General features: G+C 40.7%; 1 protein-coding gene across 2 annotated transcripts in view; it reads left to right on the top strand.

Annotated features, from left to right (window-relative positions):
* Positions 1-15,870, top strand: part of TFRC (transferrin receptor) — a 117,823-nt gene that overhangs the window by 65,720 nt on the left and 36,233 nt on the right. The gene's annotated exons all lie outside the window — the stretch shown is intronic.

Raw genomic sequence — 15,870 nt, 5'->3', positions numbered from 1 at the left:
TTTGCTTTCTTTATAGAATCTTTTAATAAAAATAAATTCTTAATTTCAATGGAATAGAATTTATCAATATTTTATTTTATGGTTTATACTTTTTATAGCTTATTTTAAAAATCATTTCCTATTCCAGAGTTATAAAGATGGTTTCTATGTTTTTTCTTTTTTTTTCAAAGTATAGTTGATGTACAATATTATATAAGTTACAGGTGTATAATGTAGTGATTCACAATTTTTAAAAGTTATACTCCACTTATTATAAAATATGGGCTATATTCCCCATGTTGTACAATATATCCTTGTAGCTTATTTTATACCTAATAGTTTGTACTTCTTACTCCCCTACCCCTATACTGCCCCTCCCCCCCACCATCACTGGTAACCAACCACTAGTTTGTTGTCTGTATCTGAGTCTGCTTCTTTTCTGTTTTATTCACTAGTTTGTTGTAGTTTTTAGATTCCACGTATGAATGATATCATACAGTATTTGTCTTTCTCTGCTTGACTTATTTTACTTAGCATAATGCCCTCCAAGTCCATCAATGTTGCTGCAAATTTCATTCTTTTTTATGGCTGACTAGCATTCCATTATGTGTGTGCATGTGTGTACGCACGTATCACATCTTCTTTACCCATTTATCTGTTGATGGGCACTTAGGTTGCTTCCATGTCTTGGTAATTGTAAATAATACTGCTATGAACATTGAGGTACATGCATCTTTTCGAATTAGTGTCTTTGTTTTTTTCAGATATATACCCTGGAATGGAATTCCTGGGTCATATGATATTCTATTTTTAGTTTTTATTTATTTCTTTCTTTATTTTGGCTGCCTTGCGTCTTCGTTGCTGCGTGCGGGCTTTCTCTAGTTGGGGAGAGCGGGGGCTATTCTTCGTTGCGGTGCACGGGCTTCTCATTGCGGTGGCTTCTCTTGTTGCAGAGTATGGGCTCTAGGCACGGGCTTCAGTAGTTGCGGCACGTGGGCTCATTAGTTGTGGCTCACGGGCTTTAGAGTGCAGGCTTAGTAGTTGTGGCACATGGGCTTAGTTGCTCCACGGCATGTGGGATCTTCCCCAATCAGGGCTCGAACCCGTGTCCCCTGCATTGGCAGGCAGATTCTTAACCACGGCACCACTAGGGAAGTCCCTATTTTTAGTTTTTTGAGAAACCTCCATAGTGTTTTCCACAGCGGCTGCACCAATTTACCTTCTCACCAACAGTGCACAAGGCTTCCCTTTTCTCCACATCCTTGCCAGTGTTTGTTATTTGTGGTCTTTTTGATGATAGCCATTCCGACAGGTGTGAGGTAATATCTCATTGTGGTTTTGATTTGCATTTCCCTGATGATTATCAATGTTGAGCATCTTTTCATGTGCCCGTTGGCCATCTGCATTTCCTCTTTGGAAAAATGTCTATTCATTTCTTCTGCCCATTTTTTAATCAGGTTGTTGGATATTAATCCCTTATCGGTCATATCATTTGCAAATATTTTCTCCCATTCAGTAAGTTGTCCTTTCATTTTGTTGATGGTCTCCTTTGCTGTGATCCTTAATTATGTCCCATTTGTTTATTTTTGTTTTTATTTCCTTTGTTTTAGGAGATGGATCCAAAGAATATGATTTTCTATATTGTTTTTTAGTTTGGTCTTTCACATTTATGTCTTTAAACCACCCAGAATTTTTTTGAGTGGGATGTAAGGTAGCGTTCTTATTCTTCATGTTATATTAATTATAGACAATGTGTGTGCTTTCTAAACTCACACAGGAACTATACATTTCGATTTTATAAGATTTTATCTAGTATCTACTGTGGGCCTCTCTAGAAGTAGTTTTTTTAAAAAAATTAATTATTTATTTATTTTTGGCTGTGTTGGGTCTTCGTTGCTGCTCCTGGGCTTTTTTTTTTTCTTTTTTTTTTTTTAGTTGCAGTGAGCAGGGGCTACTCTTCATTGCCATGCGCGGGCCTCTCATTGCAGTGGCCTCTCTCGTCGCGGAGCGCCGGCTCTAGGCGCACGGGCTCTAGAGCGCAGGCTCAGTAGTTGTAGCGCACAGGCCTAGCTGCTCGGCAGCATGTGGGATCTTCCTGAACCGGGGCTCGAACCCGTGTCCCCTGCATTGGCAGGCGGATTCCTAACCACTGCGCCACCAGGGAAGCCCTAGAAGTAGGTTTTGTATAGAAACAAAAAAGGAAATTATGGATTGCTACAGTTTTGAATCATTAATTAGGAATTTACTGGTAAGGAGAACATAACATATTTTCTAGCTTCTTGATTCATTGTTTTCACATATAGAGGTATATAGGGGTTCTATGGGCCATTGGGGATTCCCAAACTCATGTCCTTTGAAATGTATCTGGTAAACACTGGTATGTCATGGTGAGCCTATGGTTTTGTTCACATTCTATTTTGTTACTTATCTTTCTCCACAGAGATATGCTATGGTCCAGAAATTTTTCCTAAGATCTTACAATCACCTTCTACTTTTTCGCAAGTAGGATAGATGTTTACAAAACAAGTATGGTACTCACATGGCTAAATGCTCCAAGAGTTAGGTATAATTATGGTTAAAATCAATGGGGCCACGTTTGGGTCATTAGGTCAAAACAATTGGCTTACCATGAGCCTACCACTACTACTGTAGAAAAACCACTCAAGGCTGATAGTCTATCATGTTTGCATTTGTAGAACAGAGGTTGTTAGGGGAGTTCTTTCTCATTCAATATAAAAAATTCCTGGGAATTCCCTGGCGGTCCAGTGGTTAAGACTCTGCACTTTCACTGCCAGGTCCCGGGTTCGATCCCCGGTTGGGGAACTAAGATCCCACAAGCCGCGTGGGATTATATATGATATAATGTATTATGTATATATGAACAAAGGGGAAGAAAACATCTCAAATACTACAGAAGGCTATAAAACGAAAAATGAATTTTTCCCTGGCCCACTCCCTGAAGTTAATCATTATCAATAATATCTTATGTGTCCTTTCAGAAATTATTTAAAAATATTTATAAGCAAAAAATATTTATATCTCCTTTTTTATAACACAAATGGAATCATGCTGTTAATCTTACCAACAAATACAGTATTTCTGAAATCTTTTACCAGAAACTACTCCTCTTTATAGGGGCTCACTGGACTTCAGTTTCTGCATCTGTACACTATGGGGAGGGATGATATGGCCACTGAGTATCTTTTTTCCAAGCCTCTGATGCTCAAGGGACCTAAATGGGCAAATAAATGTCATTATGGGCATACATTTTTAAATGTTTTTTAAAATAACCAACAAAAAGGAACTGAGGTAGAGGCACTACAGACCAATAAATCCTTGAAAAAGAAAGGCTACTTTGATATTTAATAAGGTATATAATGCAGAGAAATGGCTAACATGATATCCTATTTAAGTCGTAAGCACATTCTAGAGCCTATTTTTAAAAAGTGAACGAATATGCGATGCTGGTGTGAGCCAAAGCAAATAATAAAATCAAGTTATATCAAAATAAAGCCAATATGATCTTGATAACTAAAATCTTATGTGTGAAGCTCAGTGTCTATCATACGTTGTGTCGTTGTGTCCGTTGGAAATCCAGATTGTATCTCATCTGATAATAGATTATCATGGTGAGCTTGGTCAGCAGAGCCAAGACCAGGTTCCTCGAAAAAGAGATAAAGCTAAACCTGGCAGTGTGGACCAGAGGACAGTGAGCCGTTTCCTCTGAGAAGACAGCTTCTCTCAGCTGCTCACCCACTTGCCAGCACCCACTCTGCACCCCAGTGATATCCTGGAGAAAATTTTGCCCAGGTAAATAATTATTATTATGACTATGGCCCAAAAAACTGGTAAAATACACATTCAAAAACATGTCCACACTTCATGTGTGTACAATTATAAACAGTGTCAAGGATCTCTAAGGACTCTCTTTGGAAATTTAGAATAGTTGCCCCTGAGTTCTATAAGGTTTACTGCAACCTCACCCCCCTCGACCAAATCACTACAGATGCATTTTTAAAAAATATTTATTTATTTGGCTGCGCCAGATCTTAGTTGTGGCACGTGGGATCTTTAGTTGCAGCGTGTGGGATCTAGTTCCCTGACCAGGGATCAAACCCGGGCCCCCTGCACTGGGAGCGTGGAGTCTTAGCCACTGGACCACCAAGCAAGTCCCCAGATGCACTATTTTTAATATATCTAATTGAATCAGTGACCTGCAAGGTACCTAGGAGAACAGGCTTTAGTTCATATAGTGTTTTCAGGGGTTAAGCTTCATCTTGCAAGCTGCAATTTGACACCTCTGTGTATGTTCCCTCTCTGCTCAAATCCAGGCAGTGAGAGCTCCTTCAAGGAACTCATTATTGCTATTAAAATTTAAACTCTTGATTAGCGTCTAAGATTTTTGTACAGTTTCTTACCCAGAGCAAACAGTGGGTTTTCCCTTTTTGCTTAACTTGAGCTGGGGTGTTGGGGGAGGGAGCCAAAAACTCAGTTGTTACTAAAGAGCCTTTTAGAGTGAAGCAACTTCAATACAAAGTACTTCTGAGAAGTATGGTTTGGATTGTTCCTCTTTAGTGGTTCATGGGATTATTAAAATTTTTTTTTCTTTTATGTAGGAAACATTAGGATTTCTGCATTTTCTCCCAGTCTCTAATTTTGATCAGCTTCTATAGGTTACCAGATCTGGAGGCATCCCTGAGGGGACAGTGCCCTGTCAGGGGAACTAGGAGGGTACATGTTTGTCATGGAGACAAATGCATTAGGCTGTAGGAGATGGGGCCATTTGATAATCAAACCTTACAACTGTCACAGGTAGGGTGTCTGGGAAACAGACCAAGAGGGAGCTTTGCACACAGGAAGCTTATTAAAGATGCCCTCAGGGTTAACATCTGCAGAGAGGGGCGTGCAGCAGGATTGGGAGAGGTTGCCTTGGGTTGCAGGTGTGACCAAGGCCTCAGCTGATCCTACAACAGGAAGCTCTGGAGCTGGTATAACCCTTTCCATGGGGAAGGTATGACCTTGGAGAGGCAGGTCTCTTCAGCCTCGGGTAATCTCCAGAGAAAGACTTCCCTTACCCTAATTCCATTCTACCTACCACTCTTCTGATTACATTTTGGTTTCTTCTGTGTTCGTCTAATAGGGAAAGAATGTCCCACATAGGCACATGGGGAAAGTCTGGACTACCTAAGAGTTTCATCTTTGTACTTGTTTTTACCCCTATATCATTCCAAAAGAGGATTTGAGGTGGCAGTGGAGAATAAATACAACTTAAAAATTATTACATTAGCTATCATTTATTGAGCATTAGTATAGGCTGAGTACTGGGCTAATTATTTTACACAGATAATTTTATTAATTCTCAGAACAACCCTGTGAGGTAGGTACTATTATCTTACAGATAAGGACACAGACTCAAAGAGGTGAAGTATCTTGTCTAAAGTCACACAGTTGGTAAATGGCAATGCAGAAGGTTGGACTGACTCCAAGTCTGTTGTTTCAGCCATTCTCCTACTGAGAATGACAGGAAAATACGATGAAGCAAGGTGGGTTGGGCCTCTGTCTAAAAAACACACACCCTGAAGTCTTGCACAGTTGTTGGAATAGGGCCCTAGAATGGATTCTGACTTCCTCGGGCTATAGCAGAGAAAGAAACACGATCGGGAGCAAGATTCACAGCAATGTTTCTGCAGTTGATCAGGAGAAGCTCAGCCTTTTTTGGTACTGAAACCCTAGAAAAATTCCTAGAACCTCACAAGAGAGACTGATGGCCACCCTCCTTAATGGCTCCTACAATAAGTTCAATCATGAGTTTCCTATGACTTTTCATTATAAAGTCCCTCAATGAAGGCAGATAGCATTATGCTAAAGAAGAATTTAGTGAAGGCTTCAGATGTCAACAGTGTAGTCCCAAGTCAGAGCTCTGTGTTCTCTTTCTCATTATTGTTAAATTGGCATTCACGGTACTAATGAGGGTTCCGGAGAGGAACCTCTGTCTCCAAGGTGGCCCTGTGTCTCTGGCTTAGACCTGTTGCCACAGGGAAGCTGTTGGTGCACACGTACTGGGGCACAGGGTGATTCAGTGGCTGGGAAACCTGGGTTCACCTGTTCTGCCCAAGCCCAGGTTGCCCAAGACTGTGGCCTGCTCTGCTCCCTCACTTGGGATGGCCCCTCTCTTATCTCACAGACTATGCCACCAGCCATCATACCTCTGAGTTGCAGCTCCAGGGAGCACCACTCACAAACGTGGATGTTGTGCAATGCAGTGACCCTGTCAGCAATGGCCTTGTTTCCCCTCACTGTCTCCTGGGAAGAAGGGGGCTTACTGTGGAGCAGGGAAGGATAGACTCCACCCCATCCCCATGGCTCTACAGTGGTTGGGGTCTGGGGGGAACCAGGAAGCCCTAAGGGGACTGTGGCCTAGGTGTCTGCCAGGCAGAGATGCTCAGGACCTGCCTACCTACTCTTCTGCCATCACTCTGAACCCTGGGTATTAACCAACATCAGCCAGCCTGCAGGCTGCAGGATTCATGGGAGCACAGGCCAGCGCGGGCTCTGGAGTCAGTTGACGTAGATTCAGATTCTGCCTCTACCCCTTATTAGTTGGGCAAGTTCCTAACCAGTCTAAGTTTTCTCAGCTGGAGAATGGGTAGGATGATTACATTAGTACCCACCTCACTGGATTGTTATGAAAATTGATCGACGCATAAATGCACATTTTATGTGCTCAGAAGGAGTTAGCCACCTACACAAATCTATTATCTGCACCATGTTCAGCAGAAGAGAAAGATGTGCCTCCTGTTATATAATAGAAGTAGATATAAAATAGTAGAAGTGAGAAGCCAGGGTTCGTTTTTAAATAAAAACTCATTTTCTCTTTCCATGGTTTTAAAAAAAAGTTGTGGGAAAGAAAAATTGTTGGTCAAGGTGTACAAAATATCAATTATGCTCAATGAATAAGTTCTGGAGGTCTAATGTTATTAACAATATGACTATAGTTAATAACATTGTATTGCATATTTGAAATTTGCTAAGAGAATAGATCTTAAGTGTTCTCACCACAGAAAGAAAAGAATGTGGTAACTATGTGAGCTGATAGATATGTTAAGTAGCTTGATTGTGGTAAATGTTTCATGATGTCTGTGTATATCAAGTTGTACACTTTAAATATATACAAGTTTAGGGCTTGCCTGGTGGTGCAGTGGTTAAGGATCTGCCTGCCAATGCAGGGGACACGGGTTCGAGCCCTTGTCCGGGAAGATCCCACATGCCACGGAGCAACTAAGCCCGTGAGCCACAACTACTGAGCCTGTGTGCCACAACTACTGAAGCTCACAAGCCTAGAGCCTGTGCTCCACAAGAGAAGCCACCGCAATGAGAAGCCCACACACCGCAACAAAGAGTAGCCCCTGCTCTCCACAACTAGAGAAAGCCCACACACAGCAACGAAGACCCAACGCAGACAAAAAAAAAAAGAAAAAAAAAATATATGCAAGATTAAATTGTCAACCATACTTCAATAAAGCTGGAAAGAACAACAACAACAAAGTTTTTTTTGTTGTTTTTGTTTTGTTTTGTTTTGTTTTTTGCAGGGCTTGTGGGATCTTAGTTCTCTGACCAGGGATTGAACCCGGCCCCTTGGCAGTGAAAGAGCCAAGTCCTAACCACTGGACTGCCAGGGAGTTCCCAATAAAGTGGTTTATTTTATTAAAAAAATTTTTTTATGTTCAAAGTAATATACATTCTTTAAGGAACATTTAATGAAAAAGAAAAAATTTTTAATTGTTTGCTATTAACTTTTTGTTATTTTTTCTTCTATTTCTTTTCTATAACTAGGTATATGCGTTGTATAATGTGTGTGTATTTTTTAAGCAACTTTCAAATATGTAATACAGTATTAACTATAGTCACCATGCTGTACATTACATCCCCGTGACATTTATGACTTTATAAGTGGAAGTTTGTAGCTTTTGACCTCCTTCACCCATGTATATTTTTTTAAATAAACTTTTTACTTTAAAATATTTTTGATTTACAGAAAAGTTACAAGGATAATACAGAGAGTTCCCATACACTCCACACCCACTTTCTCCTACTGTTATCTTACATTACTGAGGTACATTTACCACAACTTATGAACCAAAATTGATGCATATTCTTAACTAAGGTCCATAGTTAACATGGATTTCTTTGTTTTTACCTAATGTTCCATTTCTGTTCTAGGATTTCATCCAGGATACCATACTACATGTAGTTGTGTCTCCTTAGTCTCCTCTAGAAAGCACAAGTTTCTCAGGCTTTTCTTTTTTCTTTTGGTGAACTTCACAGTTTTAAGGTGTACTGGTCAAATATTTTGTAGGATGTCCTTCAATTGTGGTTTGTCTAATATTTCCCTCTGATTGCATTGGAGTTACAGGTTTGGGGGAGGAAAACCACAGAAGAAAAGTGCCATTTTCTTCACATTATATCAAGGGTCCTATCAACATTGCTTATCTCTGTTGATGTTGACTTTGATTACCTAGTTGAGGTACTACTATTTGTAAGTTTTCTTTTTTCTCCCCTTTTCATACTGTACTCTTTGGAAAGAAGTCACTATGCACAGTCCACACTCTAGGGGTAGGGAGTTAGGTTCCACCTTTTTCATGGAACAGTATCTACATATATTATTTGTATAGGAATTCTTCTGTACAGAAGATTTGTCTATCTTTCCCATTTATTTATTTAGTCAATCATTTATTTATATTAGTGGGGGCTCATCAATATTTATTTTATGCTTTGGATAATAATCTAGTATTTTGCTATTTACTTTGTTGCTCTAATTGTTCCAGCTTTGGCCACAGGGAGCTCCTTCAGTTGGCTCCTGTGCTATAGACATATCTCCATCATTTTGTCCCTTGAGCAGTTCCTTATTTTTGGCACCAGAAGATGCTCTAGATTCATCTTGGATATTCCCTGCCCCAGCCATTTCTCCAGGTAGCCTGGTTTATTTTTATTGGAGAATGGTATTAAAAAACAAGATCTGGCACTAGATGTGCTCATTGTACCTGAATGTTGTTGCTTCTAGGCCCTCTCTTTGGCGGAGCTAGGAAATATATTTACATGTATATACTAATAGGTTTTTAATAGATTTATTAAGATTTTCTATAGGTAAAATCATATTACCTACAAAATAGAGATAGTTTCACTTCTTCCTTTCTATCTGGATACTTTTTTTCTTGCTTTATTGCTTTGGCTGGAACCTCCAGCACAATGTTGAATAGAAGTGGTGAGAGTAGACATCTTTGTCATTTTCCTGATTTTAGGGCAAAGCATTTGGTGTTTTACTACTAAGGATGATATTAGCTGTGGGTTTTTTTTTGTAAATGCTCTTTATCATGTTGAGGCAGTTCCTTTCTATTTGTTGAGTGTTTTTATATGAAAGGGTATTGGAGTTTGTCAAATGCTTTTTCTGCTGTCTGCTGAGATGATCATGTGGTTTTGGTCCTTTATTCTATTGATGTGGTATATTATGTTAATTGATATTTAGATGTTAAACCAACCTTGCATTTCTGGGATAAATCCTGCTTGGTCATTGTGTATAATCCTTTTTATATGTTATTGATTTCAGTTTGCAAGTATTTTGTTGAGGGTTTTCCAATCTATATTCATAAGAGATATTGCTCTATTTTTTCTTTTCTCTCTTTCTTTTTTTTTTGGTAAAGTCTTTGGTTTTGGCATCAGGGTAATACTAACCTCACAGGCTGAGCTGGAAATTGTTCCTTCCATTTTAATGTTTTGGAAGAGTTTTTGAAGAATTTTTATTCATTCCTCTTTAAACATTTGTTAAAAGTCACCTGTGAAGTCATCTGAGCTTGGGCTTTAAATTGTGGGAAATTTTTAAATTACTAATCCAATCCCTTTACTTACTATAGGCTTATTTAGATTTTCTATTTCTTCTTGAGTCAGTTTTAGCAGTTTGTGTCTTTCTAGGAATTTGTCAATTTCATCATAAGTTATCTAATTTGTTGGCATACAGTTGTTCATAGTATTGCCTTATAGCCTTTTAAATTTTCTGTAGGTTTGGTAATGATGTCCTCTTTTTCATTCCTGATTTTCATGTTTTGAGTGGATTTCTTTTCTCTTTCTAAATTTGGTCAGTTTACCTAAAGGTTTGTCAATTTTCTTGATCTTTTCAAAGGACCAACTTTGGTTTTGTTGACTTTCTCTCTTTCTTTATACGTATATACTAATCTGTGTATATACACACATCCATAATTGTTACTGTTATATCTATCTGTATCCACATTAAGCTAAACACAGATCCATAGTGATGTCTGCAACTATCTAGTATCACATGATTCATTCTAGACTCCCCTCTTGCTTATCTGTAACTTCACACTCCAAGAGTGAGAAATCTGCCTCCCACTATCTGCCATTCATTTATTTATTTGTTCAATCCCAGTATACATGTATAGTGGTTTCAGAATTGCTAACCCATGCCCCCATGGGAAACAACTTCATCAATTAGAGTACAGTGCTTATGTACAGTCCCTTTAGTCTTTAGTCTTACAGCCTCCACTCATTTCCAAAGTCACTTATGTCAGCACTTACCCTCCATTCTCTTCAGTAAGGTTATATAGTACATTTTAATAATATTCTTTTATCACAGTCTGTATTCCACTCCAGGATTCCCCTGACCCACTAATTTATTTTTTTAATTTGCATACATTAAGGTTGAGTCTTTGTGCTATAAAGTTCTATGGGGTTTTTTTTTTGTTTGTTTGTTTGTTTTGTGGTACGCAGGCCTCTCACTGTTGTGGCCTCTCCTGTTGCGAAGCACAGGCTCCGGATGCGCAGGCTCAGCGGCCATGGCTCACGGGCCCAGCCGCTCCGCGGCATGTGGGATCTTCCCGGACCGGGGCACGAACCCGTGTCCCCTGCATCGTCAGGTGGACTCTCAACCACTGCACCACCACGGAAGCCCAAGTTCTATGGGTTTTGACAAATGCATAGTCTCATGTATCACAAAGAATAGTTTTACTGCTCTAAAATATAGTTCATTTATTAAGCCCTCCCCACTCCCCAAACCCCTGGCAACCACTGATGTATTTTCAGTCTCTATAATTTTGTCTTTTCCAGAATGTATAAATGGAAGCATATAGTACGTAGTCTTTTAAGACTGACTACTTTCACTTAACAGTATGCATTTCACTTAGCAATATTTTCCATGTTCTTGCATGAATTGATAGCTCATTCCTTTTTGTTGCTGAATAGTATTTCATTGTATGCATACACCAAAATTTATTTATCCATTCACCTATTGGTGAAGCAACTATCTTGGTTGCTTCCAGTTTTTGGAGATTATGAATAAGCTGCTCTAAACATTCATGTGAAGATTTTTGTGTGCACCTAAGTTTTCAAATCAGTTGAGTAAATGCCTAGGTGTGCGACTGTTGGATTGTTCTGTAAAACTGTGTTTAACTTTATTAGAAACTGCCAACCTCTCTTCCAGAGTGGCTGTACCATTTTGCATACTTACCAGCAATGAATGAGGGTTCTTATACACTGTGCTAGAGGGCTTTTCAGCTAAAATGACCCAGGATCTAAATTTATGGCCCTATGCTAATCTTGCTCTTTACTGCTCTGATGGATCTAAGGCCGTGGGAAACTGCAGGAAAGTAAGGGTGTGCCTAGCAGGGAGATATGGACCATTTGATTAATTTTATCAGTCTCCTGGTCAATGGCTAACCTTATGAACACCAGATGTCCAAGGACATCTCATTCTGCTGATAGTAAAGGGCTATTGCTACAGAGAGAAAGGGTTCTTTCCTCACTAAACTGATAATCTCAACCTCTCACTTGAGATTTCCCTCAGGCCATGTCTATTTTGCACCCCTTCCCAATAAACCAGATGGTACCATGCCATAGGGTACTACAGATGTTATACTTCTCAGAAACTGCTTTAACTATCCCTTTCTTTTCTAGTAGAAAAAGTATACATTTGGGTTGAAGTGTTATAGGATAAGGTGGTCCCTTTGTTATTAATTTTGAATTCCAACTAAAGATGAATCTTAGGATATAGCTATGATGGGGCAAATAAATATGGCATTGGGGGTGCTGGCTACAACAAGACCCAGAGGAACTGACAGGTATTAGGACAAGTGTGGAGAAATGGAGTCAGGAAGCCATAGTCAGTGATGGGGAGAGACAACAAGAATAAGAACCTATTTGTGGAAGAGGAAAGGGGTCCATAACAGAGAACACCATGGGCCTGAATGGAGGAGGTGAAGAGAAAGAAAGATGTAAAAAGTCAGCCTAGAGAGTCAGGATATGGGGGCAAATGCAGTCTGACCCGAATGGGAGCTGAAAGTGAGAGACGTGGGGAGAAGAAACTGGGAGGACAGTTAGTTTAGGAGTCACTCTGACCTGAAGTGTTTTCGTTTGTTTGTTTTTCCAAAACTGAAGTATTTTTTACTGTGGATTCCAAAAATGGCAAATTTTCATATACTTTAAAAAAAATTGAAGTATAGTTGCTGTACAATATTATATGTTACATGTGTATAATATAGTGATTCACAATTTTTAAAGGTTATATTCCATTTATACTTATTATAAAATATTGGCTATATTCCCTGTATCGTACAATATATCCTTGTAGCTTATTTTATACCTAGTAGTTTATACTTCTTACTCCCCTACCCCGAGATTGCCTCCCTGCCCCCCTCTGGTAACCACTAGTTTGTTCTCTGTATCTGTGAACCTGCTTTTTCTTTTTCTAATTATATTCACTAGTTTGTTGTATTTTTTGGATTCCACATGTAAGTGATGTCATACAGTATTTGACCTGAAGTTTTGACACGGTATCAGCAACAGTTAACACGTCTGGAGTCCTTCTAAGGTGCCCATGCTGTACTAAGCACTTAGCATGCATTATCTCACTTAAACCTGTGAGGTGAGAATTATTATTCCCATGTTACAGATTAGAGGTCATGGAGATTTAGAGAGTTTAAGATACTTAGAGAAGAATATCTCTAAGATGCTCAGAGAGCTTAAGTTGAGAGCTCAAACACCTAGGCTTGTTTGGTTCAGAGCTGCCTTCTTTGTGTCTGTGAGCAACTCTGAACATCTAAAGGTGGGGTATCAAAGTGCTCACAGCCTGTGCAGACGGTACCTTCAGGACTCCCAGGTCTGTTTCTTCCAGGATCCTCCCCAAGATCCCTGGTCACAGTCTTTCCTCCTCTGAACTCCCAGATACCCTTGTCTAATGATTCCTCAACAAGCACATCTCACCTTGAGTTTCAACTTTTGCATTTATATTGCAATTCCTGAACTTTTAACAACTTACCTTTTCATTATTTTCCTACTCTTTTTTTGTTTCCCTTTAAATAGACTTTAATTTTTAGAGCCCTTTTAGGTTTACAGAAACATTGTAGAGATAGTACAGAGCTCCCGTGTATCTCCCACACTCAGTTTCCCTTATAATTACCTGTTAGTCTGGGGTGTCTCCCTTTCGACTACGTTCTGTGCACTCAGGTACCCACCGATGTACTTTTGTAAACGCAGTTTGTTTTAGGAGCTCCATTCAATAAACATTTTTGAGCACCAACAGGTGACTGTGGGAGAGTCCCCAGGACTGTCAGGACTGTCCCCAGAATCTGTAAAGCACAGTGTCATGGAGCAGGGAAGACAGGAGGCAGGGGCACCAGGTTTGGGGAGGAAGGTGTTGGGTTCTCTTCGGGACAGGTTGAACTTGAGTGGGTCGTCCAGGTGGGGGCATCTAGCAGGCACCTGAGAATAAAGATCTGGCACTTAGAGAGGACACAAATTGGTGTTTGTATAGTGAGCAGAATGAATTCCACTGTAGAGGTGAAGATGGGAGCATGTGGGTACCTGACCTTCAACTCATCACTTACCTTCTTTCTGATAACTCATGGCATTTGCACATCTGTTGCCTAGCTTGTTTTTACAAAAATTCTTGGAAGTGGATAACAGTGAAGCACTTCTATGGGCCCTCTGTGCTGGTCATTTTGTTTTAGGTGATATCTAAATATGAAACAAGGAAGCTTCTCTTAATGTTTCAAAGGCTTTTGATACTATAGAAGTGGAATGGTGGGCTTCTGGAAGACGGGTAAGTCATCAGAGAAAACCCAAGGGAAGCATTCTGAGGCAGCTCTTTATCACCAGGGCTCAACACAGTGCCTGACACACAGTGGATCCTCCACAAATGTTCATCCAATACACTGTTAATAAGGTGAGAAGAATGGGAACAGAGTTTCTCTATTCTCTGAACACATGGAAAATCAGAGTTATCCCTCAGACAGGGAGAGGGGACTTGACAGATAGTCCCAAAGCAAGCTCAGGCTTAGAAACAGGATGAGGTAATGCAGTGTCTCTGGCAGAGGGAGCTGATGCCATGCAGACAAGCACAGGGTGGGTGCCACCTGCCACTCAGGCAGGATGCTGGTTTAGGGCCATTCATGACTGAGCCTAGTGACCGAAAGAAACGAGTCGAGGCAAGGCCTGGCCTTCCAGGAGCTAACCACACAGAGCTTTCCAGACAGGGTGGAGTGGCGTCTGTGGGCACTGTGCAGAGGGGCAGGGCCTTGGGGGAGGGATCAGGGGCTCACCTGAGGCTCAGCTTCTAGTGGAGGGCCTGGGTGGCCAGGGATGCTTCAGGTCAGGGCAATCCCTGTGGGGTGGGGGGAGGAAAGGATAACGTTGACAGTGCATTCCCAGGCAAGAGCCAGCTGTGCCACCCACACTGTGCCAGCACCAACCCTCCCCAGCTCCAGGTATGAGTGTCCTTGCCCAGAAGCCACTCCCTCTGCCAGCTCAGGCGAAGAGAAGGAAAACGGTCAAGGCGAGTGCCTACTCAAGCCGACCTTTACCTAGGCTCCAAAACTAGGCTTCCAGATGTGCAGTCTGTGATCTGTTTCATATCCTATGAATGTGTGAGTGGGTTGGGGAAGGAGGCAGGATAGTGATTTAGTATTTGTTTCCCTTTAGTTTTCCAGTAAGAATTTTTGTTGGTTTGTTTGTTTGGGGTGGGGGTGGGGAAACTTGGGGGTGGTGCTTGTTTTTGAAAATATCTACCCTCGTTCCAGCCCAGGCCCTGTCTCAGGAGAGGTTCCAGAGCAGAGTGTGCAGGGACTGGTTTTCTCAGACCAGAGTCCTTGGTGAAGTTCACAACAGTTCTAGGTCGTTCCTTTGTTTCGGAGACTCAATTTTATCAGTTCACCCAGGGTCATCAGGTAATCTGCTACCCAGAGGCACAAACACTGATTCATAAGGCCTGTTTATTAGCTTGTATGGAGCAAGAGAACTGTCCTCTAGGCCAAATCTTCACATCAGGGTCTAGGGGCTTCTCGGGGGGTGGGGGGGGAAAATGCTGTCAAATCAGGATGAGTGGGTTGTTTGGAAACTGTGGATTCCCAGCAAAGAAGCTGAAGGTTGAGGGTTGTTTACTTAAGCTGTGATAGCCTCAGTAATTGCCTTTAGCCACATAAAGATAGCTGCCATGCAGAAAGCACTTTCATGCCAGCTGGCCACACAGTGTGTCCTCTCTGTGGGAGTACTGGAGAAACTGCTAGTAACAACTTCTTCTTGCTCTAAAACCTACTCAAGTGTGCTCTGAAGACCAGCTGCCTGGGCATCACCAGGGATCTTGTTAGAAATTCAGAGTCACAGGCTCTCACCTGGGGTCAGAATCTGCATTTTAACAGACTCCCAGGACACCCATGCTTTTTATAGTTTAAGAAGCCCTGGGCTAATAAAAAGAAATGAAATTGAGTTATTTGTAGTGAGGTGGATGGACCTAGAGTCTGTCATACAGAATGAAGTAAGTCAGAAAGAGAAAAACAAATACCATATGCTAACACATATATATGGAAACTAAAAAAAAATGGTTCTGAAGAA

The sequence above is a fragment of the Delphinapterus leucas genome, chromosome 4, assembly GCF_059928025.1.
Source record: "Delphinapterus leucas isolate spDelLeu-1000000601 "Yukka" chromosome 4, BTC_Dleu_Yukka2, whole genome shotgun sequence".
Lineage (NCBI taxonomy): Eukaryota > Metazoa > Chordata > Mammalia > Artiodactyla > Monodontidae > Delphinapterus > Delphinapterus leucas.
Note: the sequence above shows the minus strand (reverse complement) of the source record. Positions and strands in the feature narration are given on the sequence as shown.